This window comes from Silurus meridionalis, chromosome 19, assembly GCF_014805685.1.
Source record: "Silurus meridionalis isolate SWU-2019-XX chromosome 19, ASM1480568v1, whole genome shotgun sequence".
NCBI lineage: Eukaryota > Metazoa > Chordata > Actinopteri > Siluriformes > Siluridae > Silurus > Silurus meridionalis.
In genome coordinates, this window is record NC_060902.1 from 8,201,992 (window position 1) to 8,224,088 (window position 22,097).

Sequence of the window (22,097 nt, forward strand, 5' to 3'; positions counted from 1 at the left end):
GCAGGAGAGCATAAGGAGAAAGAGGTTGGCAAAACAGAAGTGGGATAGACAGAGTGATGAGAAAAGTAGGCAGGAGTACAAGGAGATGCGGCAGCAGGTTAAGAGGATGTGGCGAAAGCCAAGGAAAAGGCATATGAGGAGCTGTATGAGAGGTTGGACACTAAGGAAGGAGAAAAGGATTTGTACCGATTGGCCAGGCAGAGGGACCGAGCTGGAAAGGATGTACTGCAAGTTAGAGCAGTAAAGGATGGAGAGGGAAATGTGTTGACTAGTGAGGAGAGTGTGTTGAGAAGGTGGAGGGAGTATTTTGAGCAGCTGATGAATGAGGAAAATCAGAGAGAGAGAAGGTTGGATGATGTGGAGATGGTGAAGCAGGATGTAGATAAGATTAGTAAGGAGGAAGTGAGAGCAGCGATTAAGAGGATGAAGAGTGGAAAGTCGGTTGGACCAGATGACATACCGGTGGAAGCGTGGAGATGTTTAGGAGAGATGGCAGTGGGGTTTTGACCAGATTGTTTAACAGGATTTTGGAAGGTGAGAAGATGCCTGAGGAATGGAGAAAGAGTGTGCTGGTACCGATCTTTAAGCATAAAGGAGATGTGCAGACCTGCAGTAACTACAGGGGTATTAAGTTGATCAGTCACACCATGAAGTTATGGGAAAGAGTAGTGGAAGCCAGGCTGAGAGAAGAGGTGACCATCTGTGAGCAACAGTATGGTTTCATGCCGAGGAAGAGCACCACAGATGCCATATTTGCTTTGAGAATGTTGATGGAGAAGTATAGAGAAGGACAGAAGGAATTGCATTGTGTATTTGTGGATTTAGAGAAGGCGACGACAGGGTGCCAAGAGAGGAGTTGTGGTACTGTATGAGGAAGTCAGGTGTGTCGGAGAAGTATGTAAGGGTGGTGCAGGACATGTATGAGGACAGTGTGACGGCAGTGAAGTGTGCAGCAGGTACGACAGACTGGTTTAGAGTGAAGGTTGGACTGCATCAAGGATCGGCCCTGAGCCCTTTCCTGTTTGCAGTGGTGATGGACAGGTTGACGGACGAGGTCAGACAGGAGTCTCCTGGACTATGATGTTTGCAGATGATATTGTGATTTGTTGTGAGAGTAGGGAGCAGGTTGAGAAGAGCCTGGAGAGGTGGAGATATGCACTGGAGAGAAGGGGAATGAAACTCAGTAGGAGTAAGACAGAGTACATGTGTGTGAATGAGAGGGAGGGCAGTGGAGTGGTGCGGTTGCAGGAGAAGAGCTTCAGAAGGTGGAGGAATTCAGGTACCTGGGTTCAACAGTGCAAAGTAATGGAGAGTGTGTTAGAGAAGTGAAGAAAAGAGTGCAGGCAGGGTGGAGTGGGTGGAGAAGAGTGACAGGAGTGATTTGTGATAGTAGGGTATCTGCAAAATTGAAAGGAAAGTTTATAGGACTGTGGTGAGACCTGCGATGTTGTATGGTTTAGAGACAGTGGCATTGAGTAAAAGACAGGAGGTGGAGCTGGAGGTAGCAGAGCTGAAGATGTTGAGGTTTTCGTTGGGAGTGACGAGGATGGATAAGATTAGAAATGAGTTTATTAGAGGACAGCGCATGTAGGATGTTTTGGTGACAAGGTGAGGGAGGCGAGATTGAGATGGTTTGGACATGTGCAGAGGAGGGACATAAATTATATTGGTAGAAGAATGCTGAGGATGGAGCCACCAGGTAGGAGGAAAAGAGGAAGGCCAAAAAGGAGGTTCATGGATGTGGTGAGGAAGACATGCAGGTAGTTGGTGTAAAAGAGGCAGATGTAGAGGACAGGGTGGTATGGAGACGGATGATCCGCTGTGGCGACCCCTAATGGGAGCAGCCGAAGAAGAAGAAGAAGAAGATATATATATATATATATATATATATATATATATATATATATATATATATATATATATACACATACACATATATATATGTATATATAGGAAAGCAAGGCCGAAAACCGAAAAAAAACGAAACACCGAAAGAAATTATGGCAATTATTATTACCATTGCATTTATGTCTATGACTGTGTACTAACCTTACTAAAATCAAGGCATTTCAATTGCATAAATTAATATTAAAGTTTCAAAGAATTAATCAATTACAAATTATTAAAACATTTATTTATAGCACATTGCAACAATGCACAGGATAAAATAAATTAAAATTTAGTCTTAAATGTTTAACTTTAATGCACTCGTGTACATTAAATGATAATGTACAGGCCCTCTGGCCTGCTGAAAGGTTGTACAATTAAATATGTTCTTTCATAAAAACAAAGTTCATTTAGAACAAGAGCAACTGCTTAAAGATAGAATACAACACTATCACTGGGAAACTTCCTGCCTTTTCAAAAACGTCCACCACAGACGGAGTGCGCATGTTCGGAGGGGTTTTGCTTTTCTGTGCGTTTGCGTTCCTCTGATATTCAGCATAGCGATCAGATGTTTGGATTTCAAATTAAACCCGACGTGGAAAAAGTTTTTGCAGACGAAATTTCGTCATTACATGTTTTGCAAATCGCTATCCGTGGGTCTTTCTCAGATATACTGAAATACGTCCACACCGCAGACATGTTGTTTTAGACATGCATGTGCAGGCAGCGGTTTCTGTTTGTGTCATCACAACAAACTGTTTAGGCCGTGTTTTTTCGGTGATCAAAGTCTTTCGGCCAATAACCGAAAATGCACTTTTGGGCCATTTTCGGGCGAAAATTTTCGGTGGCGAATATTCGGTGCATCCTAATATATATATATATATATATATATATATATATATATATATATATATATATATATATATATATATATATATATATATATATATAAAATGTACCGTATTTTTCTGACTATAAGCCGCTACTTTTGTGTGTGTGTGTGGAGGGGGGGTTTTACTAACACTCCTGTACACTAGGTATCCCTGAACTTTAAAATTGTAACTTTTTCTTCTTTGCTTATCTTAATTTTCGTCACAATCTTTGCTTTCTGGCTTCGCTTTGCCATCTAGCAGCGGCATCTCGAGCTCGTACCTAAATTTTTTGCTGGCGTAACAAAGCAAAAAAATCAACAGAGTGACCGCTCATACCTCGGAAAACTTGTACATTAATGCACTCGTAGGTCAAGGTACCACTGTAGTTGTGAAAGGAAGGAGGAAGACAGTGAATAATGACTTACTTGGTCGGCTACTGTTCAGATACAAGCCGTTGTATCGCGTTGAGTCTGGGTGAAGGGAGAGCTCACTAAAACTACAGCTGCAACACAAATCATATAAGCACAGACAGGTTTCCAAAACTCGTGCTTCTTTATTTTTCTTGGCAACAGCGTTATGGGTAGAAATGAACATCAGAAAATAATAAGGACATAATTCTCAGTCTCACACGCACACACGCAGTAATACTGGAAGAATGCAGTGCATGCTATTTCCAAAATACCGCTAATAAAAGCCCAACATATTTCACCCGTTACACCGTGTGTAACGTGTCTTTCTTTAAAGCCTGTGTAAATTACATTAGTGTAGACACCTGCGGCTGTTAGGTGAGGCACGGAGGCGGAAGCCGGAGTAACGGCAAACATAAACTTTATTCAGCAAAAGGCAGAGCCAACACAAAATACCCGTGCAGATCGGGATAATCCGGCAAACGGCAGTTCATAGATAACATCCACGGTGCGTCAAGGAGGAAGCGCGGCACGGGGGGAAGCGAGGGGGAAGCGTCGGTAGTCCGAGGTGCGCTGGGGAAGCCAAACGCGGCCGTGGAGTGAGCGAGGAGTCCGGGCGAAGAAGGCATGCAGAAGCACAAACGCGAACACACACCAGCATAAACCTACACGACCACACATGAACGTACAATAACGGACCGGGAGTGTAGGTGAGTGCGCGGTTTATATGGAGGCAGGGAATGAGTGGATGATGCGCTTCAGCTGTGCGTGATTTGCGTTGCACGCTTGGGAGTGCGCAGAGGCAGCCTCTGAAGGAGGCGTGGCAGGTGGATTCCTGACAACGGCTTATAGACAGGTGGGGCTTATTTATGTTAAAAATAAAAATATTTGTCAAATTCAGTGGGTGCGGCTTATATTAGGGTGCGCTTTATAGTCCGGAAAATACAGTATATGTATTTATTTCTTTAAGAGGTAAACAGTGCATTAAATAACAGAAAATACCTTGAAGGTCTTTTTTGGTAAACTTTAAATTACATTGGTTTTTTTTTTATAGGGTCTTTACGATGTGAGTATGTAAGGCACTTGGAATGTCTTTGTCTGGGCTCACACATCTCTGGTTTCTATGTTTTCTAACCCAATTAGAAACAGTTTTAGCTTGGGTTTTTTTCCAGTGTGTATATGTACATGTACAGTGGTACCTCGTCATACAAGTTTAAATTGTTCCGTAACCTTGCTCGTATGTCAAATTGCTCATATTTCAAAGCAAATTTCCCTATTGAAATTAATTGAAATGCCATTAATCCGTTCCAGCCCCCAAAATGCCACCCCAGTTGCTTTTGTTACGTGTTTTTTAATAAGAAAAATGTATTTATAAATGACAAATATTGTATAAAAACATAATAAAAGAGAATGTAAAGATATAATAAGGTTTTATTCAGTGTATTTTCCTTGGAGATGAGACGACTTGAGCTAACGAAAACGCTGTTGGGGTGTGTGTGTGTGTGCGTGTGTGTGTGTGTGTGTGTGTGTGTGTGTGTGTGTGTGTGTGTGTGTGTGTGTGTGAGTGAGTGAGTGAGTGAGTGAGTGAGTGTGCAGAGTGTGTGTGTGGGGGGGGATTGGGGTAGAGGCGATAAGCGGAAGAAAAACTCGTTTTTTTAATATCACTCCTGCACACTTTGTATCCCTAAACTTTAAAATTTTTATCTTTTTTATCTTTGCTTATCTAAATTTTCGTCACAATCTTGGCTTTCTGGCTTTGATTCGCCATCTAGCAGCGGCGTCTCGACCTCGTATCTCAAGTTTTGCTCGCATATCAAAGCAAAAATTCGACCAAGTGACCACTCGTATCTCAAAAAACTCGTATGTTAGGCCACTCGTATGTCGAGGTACCACTGTATATGTATATGTCTGTTATCTGCCTTAAACAATAAAGGAAATGACACCACTGGCATAGTAGATTGTATGGAAAACCTCTACAAGAATTTTTTTTGTCATGGCATGATAAAAATCAATGATAAAAAAAATTACAATTATTATTAAAAGTATTTTCAGTAAAAAGGACATTATATACTATATAGGTAAAACCCAAACAGTTTAAAACAGTTGTTAAGCTTTCCCATGAGCCATTTATACTTTTGCATCTTCTTTTCTGTAAAATCTGTACAAAAACACTTTTAAAAAAAAATAATTTACCTTAATTTCAAAACGCCAGGAAAACTGTAATGCAAGTAAAAAGGAACAAGAATCTGTATGCGCTCTTTTATACTGCATGTATTTTATGCTGTATAATAACGATGGTTTCTACAGCTGTGGCATCATATTGATGTTATTAAGAGAGTGATTGGGTGTGGAATGCACCATCCGCTACTGTAAAGAGACAATCAATAACACTGTGCAGATGTATTGTGTATTTTATTATTTTATTTACAAAAATATACAATGCTAGAAATTCAATCTATTATAATTGATTTGAGGTGATCAAATTTTTTGGCTTTATGTGAGAACAGAGGAAGCTGATCTGCTTTAGGCACTTGATTAGGCTGGAGGAACGGGCTTAGTGAGGTTTTGCTTCCATGATTCCAAAGCCTTCAGAGCGACTTTGGGGTTGCTGGGTGCCAGATCATGAGTGGCATAAACCATTGCGAGATGCACCTCCCACTGCAAATCTGCACACAAAATCCATCATAAAATTAGGACTTGCTGAAGCACTTTCCTTTTGATAGAGAACTAAAAATCAGAGAATAAAGATAAAGATTGATAAAGGATTAGTTTATTTGATCCTTTAGTGATATCTTTTTGTTTCCCAAACTCAGTTATGCTTTTTCACAGATCTTCGACTGATGCTGCCAGATTCTCCTTTAGGCCTTGTTGGCCAAGTCGCCCTGTTTGAGATGGCCAAAGAACATGCGTGAAAAACAGGAGAATCCAGAAATAATGTGAGATAATGCTCTAAAACAGGATTTACAAGAAACTTACCAAGCAGCCTAAAAATTGCTGCTACAGAGACGTTTTTGAACTGTGTTTCCTCTGGTTGTGTTTGCAACAGCCAAGTTTTCAAGTTGAGCCAAACACCCTTTCTAATAAATAGAGAATTTATTATATTAAGTGTTTTGTGGTAATAATAGAATAGCCAATGTGCTTGTACCATCATTTGTAAGTTTATGCAACAAAAGAATGGAAGATTTGCACTATTTGAGGCACAACATTTGCAGGTTTGCCAGTATTAAATGTTTAAAAAAAACTAGAAAGATGAGAATTAAACACGTTGAAGCAGTTTTACATTCTGTACCATATAACATGGGAGACGGTCCAAATCCAGCCCAGTTGTGCACAAAGAAGATCCAGGCTGAACACGTAGTCCCAGGCAGCAGGACAGAGATCATCACCATACCAACTGCTCTTCTGGAATGTCAGCCTTGTGTCTTCCAGAAGAGCTTTCAGGTTGCTGGTGATGGTTCTGTAGATGTTTCCTGGAGGCTCCTGGCAAAAAATACATCTTTTCTTTTAAAACCAGATCAATGAAATGATGTTTACAATAATATTATGAAAACTGAAAAGTTGATGCTTGAAATGCTTGAAATACTGAGGGAGAGCTTTTTATAACCTCCATTTATTACACTTATGTAAGAAGGAGTCCTAGAAAATGACCTCCGAATGACTTCATGATTTTAAATACACATGCAAAATAGCACACGTTACTAAAGGGTTTATGTATCAGAAGGTAGCAGAGATAAATGATGCTCTGGAATAGTAGTAATTCTCTGGAGTATGTAATTTGAGATTAGTTAGTTAGTTAGTTAGTTAGTTAGTTTGTTTTTTTCAGTAGTGAGCACAGTGTCACATGGTTCTATATCACTTCCTTAATTAATATATTATGAAATACAGATTTATTCTCTTATTTTACTTTCTTATGTTTATTGCAGCATATTTTGTTGGACTGTACTGCTTATAATGACCACACACGGTTGTTTTATGAGGCCAATTTGTTTAAAGAGCTATTTTAGTTTCGTCAGAAAAAGTTTTAGAATTTCTGTCATGTATTAATGTAAAAAATTTCATTTAATTTGTCTATATTTATTTATTTGGGATTTTAGGAAATTTTTTATCTTATAAACTGTTCTTGCAATGAAGATAGCCTCAGTAGCTGACATGGCAGTAAATTATAGTGTAACTTATGTTTATTGCACTGATCTGATCGTTTTTGTCATCAACAGTGTCATTAACGATGGAGTTAAGTGAAGAATGCAGTAAAAGACATGAAAAGTCCATGAAAATGTTTAATGACTGTTCTGATGACTGTTTTGATGAGAATCAGCTACTTACCGTATCCCAGTGCAGATATTTGCTGAGCAAGTAATAAACCTTTCCATATGCCTTCATTTTGCACACGATGTGAATGGCTCTGCATAAAGGGCTGTTACTGGAGAAGACACTTGGCCATGCTGTCACCATGACCATTATCAGTTTTGGGGCTTCAGAAATTTCTGCAGAGGAAACAAAATGATACCACAGATTTAAAATACACTGTATAGTAAGAAATACAAAACCAAAAACATTACACAATGGGCATTCTTTGTATCATCGTCCATATTATTTTTAGGATATATGTAAAGAAATGTCAATATAATCTCACCTTCTTTAAGAAGTCTGTAGGCGAGGGCATGTGCTTTATGAAAGTCTCCTCTCTTTTTACACAAGCCCACATAAACCCTACAGAGAGACTGCAGGAGTTCATGTCCCATAGACTCTTTCTCCGCCGTGATCTTGTCCAACACCACTTTCAGAAATGTCTCTGTTACAACTAAATGAGATGGAAGAAAAAGATCAACCAACATCCAACTAAAGCAAACATGTATTCAGGTCATGTATTTTTAAAACAAATATTAGGAAGTTAAGACTTGACTGTAGATTAGGTTTAGGAAAACTACTAGACTTTGCATAAACCAAAACCTGGAGTAAACATTTTACATGACAAATCAAATCCACTGTTCAATTTCAGAACATCAGGACCAGTGAATTATGGATTGATTTTTAAAGACTTAAATCCACAGCTAAATAATTGAATGCACACTAAATAAAACAGAAGATAATAACTGACCTTGTTTACACAAAACTTGGAAATGACAGATTTTTCTTCATCTGTCAGAGAAGAAAGTTCACATTTTCCTTTAAGTAGTGCATCAATCCAGTTTGGAGATAAAACATCATAGCAGGAATCCTGCAGTGTTTTTAATGCACTACTGATGAGGGATTGTTTTGTGTGTTTGTGAGGTGCAGCATCAAGTCGAGGCTTTTTAGCAGCACTGGGTGGTGGCCTGTCTGATGCAGCTCTCTTTGCTCTCAGGTTTGTCTGGGTTTGATTTCCGATGGGAGATTTGCTAACTAACACACAAGCACGCAATCACACACACACGCACGCAATCACACACACACACACACAGCACAGCACATTGCATTTCTCTGTAATGACAATAACCAGTTTATCGCACATCAAAATATAAAGAAACCTAAATAGATTTCAGTATTACCTTTGTTTAAGTCGTTCTTTATTTTGGAGAGTTTTTCCTGTTGAGGTTCAAAATCAAAAACAAGTTTCATTTAGTCACAGTTCTCACTAAAAGTTCAATTACGTCTGCATTTAAAATGAAAAAAATACCTCCACTGAGCCAATGATTTTCTCAAGGCTTTCAAATTTGTTTTTCAGGCCTCGGATAACCAAATGTCGACTGTTGTTTTCATCTGTCCAATGATTTACATAATTGAAATGAAAAGGTGTTTGGATCACACAAATCACATTATATGTTTATTTGACAGAACGGTCTGAATCATGCAGTAATAATGTGCTTGTACTGTCTTACACACTGAAGGCAGAAGCATCAAAACTCTACCCACCTTTAAGTGCCTGAAGCTGGTTTTTAATACATAAAGCATTTAAAGCATTTCTGTGGAAAAGAAAAGAATAGATTTAGATAGAACACTGGATTTTCCTGTGCAGTTTATCACTTGTTGATCTTGTTTACAGAGATTTACATAGATCAAATGTGATCAAATCACATAATACAGACAATTCTAACACATGTAACGGTTTTGGTCTCTATTGATTGGTGCTTAGCTTAAAATTGCTGCACCAATCAGGGTTGCGGACGCTACCAGAGAGGCGGAGTTTCTAGGATCAACGCGCCGTCGATGTAAAAGTGATGGGAAGATCGGATCATTTTAGTGACTCGGTTCTTTTAATCTCGTTCATGAAAATTAGCAAATCTTTTTAGAGTCATTTAGTTCCTCTACATAAACTACGGAAATTTTTTATGCTTTGCTCACGTCCAGTAGAAAATGCACTCTTTGAGACTAATCGTTCTTCTGAGTCACATTAAAGACTCGTTCAGAATCAAGGAGTCGTTCATATTTGACTCATCACTTCTGCATCATCAATAATAAGCTCTGGTAGAAACTGTGTTCCAGGTGGAGGATGAAGACCCTCTGCCGGGATAGAGCAACTGTAAGACCCATGTAACGGTGACTTTCTAGGCTTTATGGGTTTTATTCTCTTTGCAACACCTAGTCCCACACTTTGAGAACTACTGAGCTAGGCTAACTGGCCTGCTAACTAATCTTAGCTTCAATAGGTTTCATCCTCAGGTTAAATATTCTACATTTAGTGAACTATAAATATATTATAAATATCGTAATAAAGAATAATAAACTGCATTTGTCTTTTTGGTCAATTCTTTGTCAAATATTCTGAGATACTAGTTAACACAAAAACAGCACTAGCAAACCCGGCTAGCATGAGGCTAATGATGATGTCTCCTACACCATTAGCCGAAAGGTCCATTTCTGCTCAATGCAACATTTCTGGAAATATTATCGCTCTTTTATTTTTTAGTCAAATTTATCAGCTTTTTCCTGCAAGTACATGAATTTAATGTTAATGACCAGGATTAGACAATAAATGAGAAACAGATCGCTTTTTTCCTCTTCACTCCGGTACCGAAGGTCCTGATCGCCTTTCCACCTGTTTGAGGCTTTTATGGGTAATTTGTTTCTCAATAATAATAATAATTTTTATAAATATTGCAACTAGCTCTTTTTGTAATCAATTAATTTAATGATTTTTTTTCTCCAAGTAATTGGATAAAAAAGTTTTATAATGACATGTTTTGCTCATTTTAACTGTATAAAACGCTAATTAAGGGTATTTATGTATAAAAATGTACTTTAAACAAATGCAAAAGTCACATATTGAGTTTTACAATCTTCAATTTAGACATTTTAAAGCTTATAGTAGCTGCTTGTTGACGAGTGCATGTGGGATTTCACCTTGAACACATTCACTTATGCTGGATTTCTTCTTTCTGTAAAAAACACAAAACAAACAAATCATTTGAGTATGAAAGATGAAGCAATTTGTGTAAATCAACATATGTATTGTATTTTACAGATGGCAAGTTGAAAAACATACTTAAAATCAATATAAATTCTACAACATTTTTATGATATAAACATCTAGAATATATAATTAATAAAAATTTTGTAGAATAATGAAATGATATATGCATAAATTAAATATACAAAAATTGAAAACAAGCATTTCAACGCAGTAATGCCGCAGTAAATCACATTTGAGAACAGATAAGTTACTGTTGTAGACAAATGCTATAAAAAGAGAATGAAACGGAGAAACGCAGCAAGTTAACAGACCTAATGAAAAAAAAAGGAAAAAATATGCATTGGTGTACAAATGCTGTTATTTGCTGCTTTTAGAATTAGTGTTTGTTCTCACTGTTTTAATTAAATCCATTACGATGTCCAATGCGACCGTCCCGAAGTTACAAACAAACAGTGCACTAGTAGAATATAGTAGACCCTTTAGAATAGGGGTGTCCAAACTTATTTTTTACTAAAGTCTGTATTAGATCTGTTACATATGAATTGTGTGTTGCAGTGTCTCTGTTGTGTTACAGCTTCATCAACACTTTAATCTCGTAAGGAGCGTGAGACTGAGAGGAACCACCAGATCCAGAGTCCACCCACATCCAGCTCAAGTTCCAGCTGTGGAGGAGAAACCAGCTGCAGCTCAAGTTCCAGCTGTGGAGGAGAAACCAGCACAAGTTTAAAATTCAGTTAAAGTTTCTTCAGCATCTGTGAGTGAAGTCCAGATCTACAAAGATACACACACACACACACACACACACAACAATAATCATATTTAGTAGTTATATTTGGGGCTGCAGCTATCGATTACCATAATTTCAGGACTATAAAGCTGAATTTGACAAAGATTTTTATTTTAAACATAAATAAGCCGCACCTGTCTATAAGTGTCTACACTGAAACTAATGAACTTTACACAGGATTTAAAGAAAGACAGTGTCTGTTACACTGTGTAACGGGTGAAATAGGTTGCGCTTCCTTTAGGAGCATAGCGGTATTTTGGGAATAGCCTGGTGCCGCATTTTTCCGGTATTACTGCGTGTTTGGAAACCGAGGAATATGTCCTTATTATTTTCTGATGCTCATTTCTAAGTTTCTTTGACTAACCCTAACGCTGTTGCTAAGAAAAATAAAAAAGCACGAGTTTTGGAAACCTGTCTGTGCTTATATGATTTCTGTTGCAACTGGAGTTTTAGTAAGCTCTCCCTTCACCCAGACTCAACGCATTACAACGGCTTGTATCTAAACAGTAGCCGACCAAGAAAGTTATTGTTCACTGTCTTCCTTCTTCCTTTCACAACAATTTCTCTCGGGAGTTTATCTTCTGGCATCGTCGTGCGTCTAAGAAAAAAGTTTTTTCTCCCGATGCCGTGCAGCTCAGAACATAGGTGAAGTGTGTTTTTTTTCGTTTCCGTTCGGAAATTTCATTGGTCTAATGTTATGGGGTTCAGTTTTTTGGCTTGAAGTTTGTGAAACCGGGAAAAACCCAGGAAAATGCATAAATAAGCCGCTTCGTTGTTTAAGCTGCGGGGGTTAAAACGTGGGAAAAAAGTAGCGGCTTATAGTCTGAAAAATACAGTATTTTAGTAGTCTGTGAAAATTTAATTTATCTAGAGCATTTAATTGGCATATTACATTAAAATGCAAATACAAATATATAAATAAAAAATCATAAATTAACTCTGACTTTATTTGTTGTAAACATCCAACATTTTTGGTGCCTCCACCGGTAACCATGTTGTGGGTCTGAAGTTTGAAGCTGTTGGTGTGGGCTCCTTTGCTTCATCTGTCTTGTTCCGTCTCCTCCAGGGCTGATTGTTAGACAGAGTTTTCTCCGGGGTTCGGAGGCTCAGTGTAATACCATGTGATTTTATTGATTGTAGCACATTTTATTTTCAGTGTGTGAAGCTTTCTGGCACTACAGAGGAGGTGATGCTGCCCGACTGCCTAAAAGAGTTGGAATTATGAGAAATAAACATGGAATTGGGCAAACTTTTTTAATGTGGCAGAAACGGAATTCTATATGAATCTTCTCCTTAATGCTCACAGTTTTCTCCTCTTTCCTCCATTTTTTCATTCTGCAGCATCTTTTGCATCTTTTGGCGGTAGAGGACGATGAGTGGACGTCTCGTCTGCGGCGGTAGAGGACGATGTGTGGACGTCTTGTCTGGGCGGGTTTAGCAACACTGGAGTTTGGCTCTGAAGCTGGAAACACACCTGCTCCCTGTCAGAAGAAATGGTTTGAACTGTTTCATAAGGTTTGTGTGACAAAAATGTATAATAAAACAAAGGTCCTTAAGGTCTTTATTTGTACAAATTGAGAAATGTCCAATGCAGGTCCACGGCTAGTCGAAACTTTTCGGTGGACCACCGAAACGTCTTTGTGGATTTCACCCTCCTAAAGTGTTCATTTCAGACTTCAAACAAATGCACTGGAAGAAAGACAGACAGGCAAAAGTTCACCAAGCGGAGCTTTTTTTCCCTTCGTTTTCACGCTGGCGTTTTCCTTTCCAGTACTCACACCAGGGTTCACCCACACACTCGCAGTTTGGGACGCCTTTCCTTCTTGACGTTTGCCGGCATTCCCTCCCGGATCTGCCCGCGCTCCTTTGATGTACGCCCGTTTTACTCGCGGATCGGTGTGCTTTCTCTCTTTAACGCTCGAGCTTCCTCATGGACCGACTGGCCTTTTCTTTGCGTCCACCGGAGTTTACTTAACGGCTGACACGTCTTCCACCGGCGCCCGCCCATGTTTATTTCCTGTTCAGCGACCTTCCACTCGTCTCTCTGCTTGGTGTCTCTCTCTTAGGTTTGCGTGTCTCTTCTCTTTATTGGCGTCACCAGACTGAAACAGAGCACTGATTAGTCTCATCAGCTGCAGGTGTTTCTTACCGCTCGTTCCGTCCGGCTCCGCCTCCACTCGCAATTTAAATTCCTAATCATATATAACAATATCTGCTTTATCTATTCCCATGTCTCATCCAGTGATCAAATAGTGGAAGCACTGAGATCATTGTAAAAGACTTTGGTTTTTGCTCAAGTGTGTTAAAGTGTGTGTTAAAGTGTGTTATATTTATAGATCTTCATTTCGCTTCACTTTTGCCCTCAGACTCTCACTAGTGTACAGAGATGATTGTGGATTAAACATATTAATATGTGAATGTTAGATTTTGCAATGTTTCTTCTTATTTAGATCTGTAAAAAATACCAAGACTAAAAGGTGAATAAAACCTGTTTCCACACTCTTTATTGTTCTTTTACCAGGTCTTAAGTGTTCCACCTACTGCAAGTGTTCCACCTGCTTTACTCCACTCCTACTGCTGTAGCGCCCTCTACCTCCACCCCCACCATTGTACAGCCTGCACTTACATAATCAATGCTCATTAATTATTTTTATATTTTATGGTCATATTGTCTTTTATTGGATAGAAGATTATTTGTGTTTTTTTCAAAAGGGAAATCAGATCTTTACATTTCCAGCACGTCTTTTTTTAGTTTACAAAGTCAGGGTTTGGTGGATCCTTCAGCAACAATTCAGCAGCCAAAACTAAAGTAAATGTACCAATGCAGATTCATGTCATTTAAAAAGACCTTCATATGTCATTATCATCATCATCATTATTATTCTTAAGTTCATAATATAAAATATGTGTATTTACAGCCTGGTAGTCAAAGTCCATCTCTTTCAGCTAGTGATTCATCTGCATCCAGTCCTTCATCTGCATCCATGATGCTATTTTTGTGGATTTAAAATTTGTATCTATTGTTTATTATTTGGTTGTTTTTTTAAACCCACTTTGGAACTTTTTAATCATAAATGTTTATATTTATTGTTAAATACCCCTTACTAATATGTACATAATTTGAAAATAGTATTTCTGTCTTTGTGTGTTTGCATTATTATATTTGATCATGTGACATTTTTTGTAGCATTTTCAGTAATTAAAATTAAAATGTTTTATTGTTCATAGAACAGTGACTCGTAAATTATTCTGTGAACCTGCTGAACCCATTATCATCGTCATCATTATTATTATTAATATTAAGTAGAATTAAAAATATATATATATATATATATATATATATATATATATATATATATATATATATATATATATACATTAATTAAAACAAAACATGTCCCATATAATGAAAAAGAGACTTTTGATAAAATGTGTTAAAGTTAAATAAGTACCGTACATTAAGAAAACAATGCATACATTTTATGCAATAAAGTGCTTAAAATGTATGCATTGTTTTCTTAAACATTACAGTTTTCCTGGTGTTTTGAAATTAAGTCAAATTGTGTGTTTTTGTACAAATTCCACAAAGAAAATGCAAAAGTATAAATGGCTCATGAAAAAGCTTAACAACTGTTGTGAACTGTTTGGGTTGACCTTTATATAATGTCCTTTATACTGAATAAACTTTTAAAATAAATGCGTTAATAACGCGTTAACCCAAATAAATTTTTACAGCACAAATTTTATTAATGCGCAATTAATGCACACACATTTCTTAATTTTTATTACAAATATAAATAAAAATATATTATAAATAATAGGTGAAACCTTTTAACGCAACACACAATTATTCACAACATCCTTTCTTTTACTCAGATATGGTTAGATTTTTATCATGCCGGAACAAAATCTTAATTCTTGGAGAGGTTTTCCATACGATCTACGATGCCCGTGTTGAGACCAATCTTAATACTAACAGATGTAAAAAAATAAAAAAATCATTTTTCATCACTAAACAAGGACCAACACAGCCCTTTATGCAGAGCCGTTCACATTGTGTACAAAATTAAGGCAAAGAAAAAAGAATTAGATTGGTCAGCAAGTATCTTCTCTGAGATAAGGAGCTGATTCTCTTTTCATCTAATTTTAATCATCAAACTTAGTATTAATCTACTTTTAATTTTCTTTAAATAAATGTCCATAAATTCCTTATGAATTCATGTTTCATAATTCATGAATTCAACTAATTTGTCAGTTATCACTATATTATTGTAAACATCATTTTGGGTATAGAAGAAAAGATGTATTTTCCCCCAGGAGCCTCCAGGAAACATCCTCTATACCATCACCAGCACACTGAAGTCTCTTCTCAAAGACAACAATCTGACATTCCAGAAGAACATCTGGAATGGTGATAATTCCTGTTCTGCTTCCTGGGACTACATTATAAGTCTGGACCTTGTTTGTGCACATCTGGGCTGGATTTGGACTCTGAACAATTTTATAGGGTACTGACTGCAAAACGTCTTCAATGTATTTAATTATTTTTAATATATTAAATTCTCGCTATCTAGATTTTTTTTCTCTATTACGCCACAAGCAATAATCTTTTAATCTCTTTTTAACTGGCAAAACTACTAGGAGAAGATGGCTTAAATGATATGACTCCTGAGGACGTTAATGACCTCATCGATGCCCACTCACAGCGGTTGACAGACGAAGACCTGGTGGAGATGACAATGTCAGCAAGCGAAGAAGAGGAAAAAGAGGAGTAGGGGTTGAAGAAGAGGAGGTTGATCTAACACTCAAGCACCTCGCAACCCTTGTCAGACTGTCCAAAGAACTCAAGAATGGAACCCCCATATTGTTCTATCGTTGTAGTTCTTAAATGCAATCAAGGGTAACATGTCTGCTTATAAAAACCTTCTCACCCAGAAGAAAAAGCAGCACCAGCAACTACCTATAATTGTGTTCATCACTCGGAAGAAGACATCAGTTACGCCTACGCCTTTAGCGACAACAGAAGTTATGGACAAGGGCGAAGATACTGCACCACCTGATGAAGAGCTGTAATGCCTTTCTTGGATATGCAGTACATTCATTTCATCATCACCTTCATCATCATTAGTACTGCACACTTAATTCATCATCATCTTCATCATTCAAGTTGTATCTTCACTGGTGAGTACCCATAAATAATTTATATGTTAAAATGATGTAGGTTTAAGAATATTAAAGGTTTAAAAGCAGAGAAAAGGTTCATAAGAGTGTCAATGTGGTTTATAAAGCCTTAAGATATACAGGAATTCTGTATATACTGTACTGTATACATATTAGGTTTTATTAACTTTTATTCATAAAAAAATAAAATACAGTTTAGATCTGTACAGTATTATCTGTTGTCTATTATAGTTTATGTTTATGTGGAAAAAGCTTGTATGCTATAGACTTCATGATGGAGACATCAGACAGTTATAATCAGGACCAGCAAAACCCATCACAGTGAGCACTGGGGCCTCAGGGCCATATCCTCAGTTACCGGCTGTTCACACTGTGATTCATAACTGTGCTGCAATGCACAGCTCAAATCATCAAGTTCACCAGTGACATGACTATGGTGGGTCTCATCATCAAGAACAACGAGATGACTGTCAGACAGGAAATGCAGTGAATAAAGGACTGGTGCAGACTAAACAATCTTGGTGTTCACCTGTGGAGAAACTCACCTGGTCTCTCACATCCTCCAGCATTGTGGTTGTTCAAACACACACCATTTATACACACTTTTACCCTCTGTTGTGCCTGTGAGCCAGAAAATGATACACCAGCGGAAGGTTGAAAAGGTAACACCTTAACAAGAAACAGGTTGATGTGCTGAAAATGGTGCACAATAAGAAGAAAAAATATTGATCATGTCAAAAAATAGATTAAAACTAAAGTAAAGAGTCTGGTTTGAAAATATAAAAAGTAGAAAGTACAGATATTTCTGTAAAATAATTTATTAAAAGTAAAAAGTTAAATATAAAAAAAACCAAGTTAAAAATAAATAGTGAAGTAAAATGCTGATAACAGAAAAATCTACTTAAGTACAGTATTGAAGTATTTGTACTTCATTACTTCACACCTCTGCATTTTACACGGAGTCTCAATTCTTTTGGAATTGGGGTTATATTTTAGAGCTATTGTAGAGAAACAGGAGGAAGAGGAAATAAAGAAGCCAAACTGAAATCCAGTCAGAGTTTCTCCCAAACTGTTCTTGCAGGATGCAGACCAGGCAGCCGTCTTACATGGGTACAATAATGTGCTGTTTTTCAGAATCTTCTATAGAAATATTTAAAGTTTCTTAAAGTCTGTTACCCCAAACCATAAACATCAGTGTCATGTTAAGCTTTCAGGCTGGATGCTGGTTTGTGATGGTTAGATGCTGGTTTGTGATGGTTGGACGCTGGTTTGTTATGGTTGGATGCTACTTTGTGATGGTTGGATGCTGGTTTGTTTTGAGCCGGAAAAGCATAGGAAGGAAAAAATGCATAAGAGTGCATGGAAAACCCGGGGATATTTTATGAGATTAATAGTGAAGCTTCTGCTAGAGATGATGAATGCAGCGGTGCAGCTGTGGCTGCAGTGAAAAGAGACTTGTTGAATTGTGTTCACTGGGTTTCCTGCTTTAGTTAATGGCATTTATTCACACTGTATGAAATGTCTGTGATGAGCACTCTGTTATACTGCATATCTGTATAATTCTATAGCTGTGGCATCATAATGATGTTATTAAGAGGGGGATTGGGACTGAAGACCTGCCACTGTATAAACTATTAGAGACAAAGAGTAACGCTGTGCAGATCTACTGTGTATTTTATTTATTTATGTACAAAAATATACAATGTTATAAATGTAATCTATAAAAATTATTTATAAAAAGATAAAATTTTTATGCTTTATGTGATGATGGAGGAAGCTGATCTAAGGCACTTGGTGATGGCTGAGGGAATGTGCTTGAATGTGATCTTGTTCTGCTTCAGGATCAGTTGCAAAACAAAGCCCAGGTGCTTGTAAGCTCTTAGTAAACGCTTCATGGAGAAAATTTGAAAAGGAAAAGCACTTAAAAACATGCAAAGGTTATTAAAAACAACATGCTCTCAAATTAAAACACACCCATATACACAGGACCAAAAACAGAGTGTCATTAAAAAGGGGCTTCTCTGCATTTAATTTATTATTTTTCTATAACAACTCATATAAAGTGGAAGGAAAATTCCTTTGGGGTTTTTAGTCACTTACTTTACAAAAACATGCTGTATGTTACCAATAAAATGTTGCAGTAGTTCTATATTGTGAATCTGGACTTTTTAAATGAAGATCAAAGCTTGGAGTAGAAGAAACTAATAAAAAAACAATTATAATGATGATGATAATAATAATAATAATAATAATAATAATAATAATAATAATAATAATAATAATAACAGAAGAAGAAGAAAAAAGAGAAGAACTGCATAGAAACAGTTGAATTGTAACACACAGGCCACATTGACAATTGTCAGTCTCACACTGCCCTCTAGTGGCACTGCCAGTGCTTGATTGTTGCTTAATTCTGTACAACAATTATAAATCATTTGTTTGTTTTATGTCTATGATCTCTCTCTCTCTCTCTCTCTCTCTCTCTCTCTCTCTCTCTCTCTCTCTCTCTCTCAGACCAAAGTACAGATGTGCATTAGAAAAGCTCACACATCTGGCACATAATTTGCCATTGTTTGGTGACTGTTCCTCTGATAGGGCAGTGTGTAACCCAGTTGCCAGCTTTGAATGGCACACCTCAAAGTAAAGTCTGTGGTATTGAGTGGCATAGGGGGGTCCAAATCAGTCCAACCCACACTGGGTGTGTGTGTGGGCGGGGGCTGGGCGATGGGCATATCCTACTTGGCTACCATCTGTTATAAATAACTTAGTGGGGCACACACTGGGCACAAAAGGAAATGCTGACGGCTACAAGGTCACACGACTGATTCACAAAGTGAGGTTATATGAACAGAAATCCTAGATTCAGTCACACAAGAATCACACACGATCAATTCTATACCGAGTAAAGTTGAGTGTTCTGAATCCTGTACCGTGTTTTTACTGACACATTGGGGCGAGTACAATCCCCTTATCAGCGCACAATAGATGGTGGAAATCCTTATATGGTCCTTCGAGCTAGATAGAAAAACTTCCTAACATTCGGTCCTTCGAGCCAGATAAGTGTGTTTACCACAGAAGTAGGATGTCGGAACAACCTTCCGGCGAGTATCTGCACCCACGACGCAGAACTCAGCCCCCATCCCACCTTAAAAACTATAAGGTTCACCTCAAAGTACTCTACACAGCATTCGAGTGAACAAGAAGAGGAGACACAGCAAATAAAATTAGAGATGAATCCAGTGCGTTACCCCCCGATTATAGTGATTCCCTTCCTTTAAGTTCACACGATGACATCGATGCAATTGCTAGAGCTACTAGCGCTCCGCATTCGGATGTTAACATACAACAAGTTAGACCGTGGAGCACCAAACAACCTTTTAGAAGTGAAGGAGAGGAGGAGCCTTTGTTACAAGAGGACGAGGCTGCACCCACATCCGTTAGGCATAAGTCAAAGCTTCAAGACCTGGAGAAGGTAGCTAGGCAACTGCAGAGGTGGGAAGTAATGAAGTAAAATACTTTGTTACTGTACTTAAGTAGATTTGTTTGGTATCAGTACTTTACTCCACTATTTATTTTTCAGACAACTTTTTACTTTTACTCATTACATTTTTACACGAATATCTATACTTTTTACATTTTCAAAACCGGCTCATTACTTTAGTTTTAATCCATTGATTTGGTGAAATGTCAATATTTTTTTTTTCCACTGCGCGCCGATTTCAGCCCACCAACCGATTTCCTGTTATTGTGCGTCTTTTTCAATACAATAGACTAGTTTATGAAGCTAAGGATGAGCAGGGCAGAAAGCAACAAGAAGTAAAGCTAACGTGGATGAGACAGAGGGAGTCAGTGATGTAAACATGACTGAGAACAGAGAGTTTCCTGATCACCTGATCATCATAATCATCATCATCATCATCATCATCTCTCTGCTTGTGTTCTATATGTGGATGTTCAGCCTGGACACATTCATCAGGTAACAACTTTTTTTAATTCGATTTGTATTTATTTATATATTAGGCTGTCAAAATAACAATTCTTTTAAACGGCACAAAATTTTATTAAAGCGCTATCAATTCAGTGCTTATTTCTGTTTTTACCATTGTTATAAAAAATATAAATACATAAATAAATAACAATATAAAAGAGGCGAAATTAAAACCTCGGGCAAAACATACACTTATTCACGTCCTTTCTTTACTTAGATAGAAGATAAATAAATAAACTCCACCGAAAAATATTTTTAATCAGTAAACATTTTTTTATTTCTGCACCAAGTCTCAAATTAAACACCAAATCCGCCATGATTTACACAATTAATCCTCTGGGTGGCGTTTTGTGGGTTTTTCCCTCATAATGGCAAAACGAACTCAAATTACTGTCCAGTTTCACTTCAATAACTGTCCGTGTGGAAACATAGCAAAGGTTCCGTTTGGTGTCCTGATGATTTACGTAATTTAACACACCATTATTACTTTAAAACGTTTACGAGGATTTTTTTGTCTTTATGCTCTACATTGCATTCATATTTCTCCATGTCCATGTTGCTTAAAGTACTAAAAACAGGAAGTATTAATATATGGTACATTTAGAACAGATAGAAATGTGATTAAGTTGCGATTATATATTTAATTTGATTGACAACCTCTGTACAATTATACATACAATGTACATATTACATAGTATTTTTTTTTTTTTTACTCCTCATTACATCTGCACTATTTATCTATATGTTTCTTTATATCCTTACTGTACATTTTGCCCAACATTTCACATTCATGTATATATATATATATATATATATATATATATATATATATATATATATATATATATATATATATGTGTGTGTGTATATATATATATATATATATATATATATATATATATATATATATATATATATATATATATATATATATATATATATATATATATATATATATATATATATATATATATATATATATGTGTGTGTATATATATATATGTGTGTATATATATATATATATATATATATATATATATATATATATATATATATATATATTACACTTGTTTTTTTCAGCTTGCACATTTCTTAAATGCCATAATATTATAACCTTTTACCCAAGTATTTTAAAACATGGGTATCTGTACTTCTACTTAAGTAAAGGATGTATGTACTTTTGCCACCTCTGGGCAACGGTATAAAGATCAAGTGGCCTTTTACGAGGAATTCCGACAATTTAAAATCCTTCATAAGGATATGCAGAATTTAACAGTAAATATGCAGGCAGCTCTGCTAGCTCCCCGACCGCAGCGGGTCATAGAGACTCCAGTCCCATTGCCCGGAACTATCAATAAACCACCTGCGGCAGTGGTGCCAGAGACAGTGCCCTATATTTGGCGGCCTACACCCTGCAGACCCCAAGTGGCACTTAAAAGAGTCCCTTAAAGTCAGAAACAGATGCATGTGCCTGCGGGACAAGCCCACAGCCTGATGCCGATCATAATCAAAAATTCCAAATTTCACACGTCCTGACCCTGTCGAGTTCGCTCATTTAAATTTAGCCCTTGATAACATTCTCCCT

The 22,097-nt window shown here is 37.1% G+C and overlaps 1 long non-coding RNA gene and 1 pseudogene across 1 annotated transcript; both read left to right on the top strand.

The window, feature by feature from the left end:
* LOC124402553 overlaps positions 1-22,097 on the top strand; it is a 311,654-nt pseudogene that overhangs the window by 260,016 nt on the left and 29,541 nt on the right.
* On the top strand, positions 5,412-14,455 carry LOC124402562. The gene is made up of 5 exons (XR_006928748.1): positions 5,412-6,102; positions 7,381-8,510; positions 11,131-11,310; positions 12,685-12,858; positions 13,865-14,455. It is a non-coding gene; the product is annotated as an uncharacterized LOC124402562 (long non-coding RNA).